General features: G+C 43.1%; 1 non-coding gene across 1 annotated transcript; it reads left to right on the top strand.

Moving 5' to 3' along the window:
• The first annotated feature begins 900 nt into the window (after positions 1 to 900).
• On the top strand, positions 901 to 1007 carry LOC133294337 (small nucleolar RNA R71). Its single transcript, XR_009749187.1, has one exon. It is a non-coding gene; the product is annotated as a small nucleolar RNA R71 (small nucleolar RNA).
• Positions 1008 to 1419: the final 412 nt, after the last annotated feature.

Raw genomic sequence — 1419 nt, 5'->3', positions numbered from 1 at the left:
CACAACCTCTTCTTCATTCTTTTTATTTTCCACATTCTTTTTCATTGGTTGAAGTACCAACCCACTTCTTGTCATAATTGCTTTACAGTGCTCCTTAGGATTCACTAGTGTATCACTTGGAAATTTCCCTTGTGGTCTCTCTGATATCTGCCTTGATAATTGACCAATCTGGGTCTCCAAATTTCTGATTGATGCTTCCTGATTTCTGAAAGAAGTTCTGGTCTCCTGCATGAATGCAGTTGTCTCTCCCCTGAATGAATTAGAACCCTGAATATAATCCTGAGTTGTCTTAGATAACTGAGCAAACGCTTTCTCCCATGCAGCAGGATCACTTGACTGCTCCTTCATATGTGGTGGTGGAGGATGTAATGGTGGATTCAATTGATGGTTGGAACTATAGCTGAATCCTGGGTGTTGATTCTTGTTTTCCATGGTGGCATATAAACATTCTTTCCCTGATTGTTGTAGTTCCTTTGATTATTCTGATCATACCACACTCCATTCACCTCTGCTTGTTCTGATGATCCCCCATAATCACACTCCTCTGTCACATGGCCCTTGCCACAGATAGCACAGACACATTTGGTTTCCACAGAGGCTACCTTTTGTGAAGAGAGTTGCTTGATAAGGGTATCTAACTGTTGCTGTTGTTGTCTCTGTGTCTGCATCAGTTGATCATTCCTTGCCAACAGAGCATCATACCCATCCAACCTGATGACTCCTGTCCTTCTGTCAGCCACTGGGGCATTATCAAATTCTTGAGATGCTAATGACTCAAAGATATCCAAAGCTTCTTGAGGGATCTTGGTAGTCAATGACCCACCAGCAGTGGCATGCACCAAGGTTCTAGTGTTAGTGGTCATTCCTTGCAGGAAGATTGCTGCTTGTTGCCATGCCTCAATTCCATGCTGTGGACATTTCCTCAACAAAGTCTTGAATCTCTCCCAAGCCTCATAAATGGATTCTGACTCTTTCTGCTTAAAGCTTGTAATCTCATCCTTCAACTTGGCCCTCTTGGATGCTGAGAAAAACCTTTGCAAGAACTTGGTTTGCAAATCATCCCAAGTTGTTATACTTCCTTGTGGCAATGATTGCAGCCATCTCCTTGCATCATCCGTCAGTGAATGAGTGAATAGTCTCAACAGAATTGCATCTCTTGTGACACCATTTATCTTCACAGTATCACTCAACAATAGGAAGTTCTCTATGTGCAAGTAAGGATCCTCTGCACTGGTTCCAGCAAACTGATCCTTTTGCACTAAATGTATCAAAGCAGGCTTCAATTCAAAGTTGTTGGGCTCCACTGTTGGGCGCACAACACTCCCAATTGGAGGAATCACTGCAGGAGTCATGTACTCTCCCAGTGTCCTCTGTGGTGGTGGTGGTCTGTGATTCTCTGCCATTATATCTTCCTGATTA

Source organism: Gastrolobium bilobum, unplaced genomic scaffold, assembly GCF_033153095.1.
Source record: "Gastrolobium bilobum isolate Gb01-03AN ecotype WA unplaced genomic scaffold, APGP_CSIRO_Gbil_v1 utg60952, whole genome shotgun sequence".
Taxonomy (NCBI): Eukaryota; Viridiplantae; Streptophyta; class Magnoliopsida; order Fabales; family Fabaceae; genus Gastrolobium; species Gastrolobium bilobum.
The sequence above is the reverse complement of the archived record's forward strand: the minus strand, read 5'-3'. Positions and strand labels throughout refer to the sequence as shown.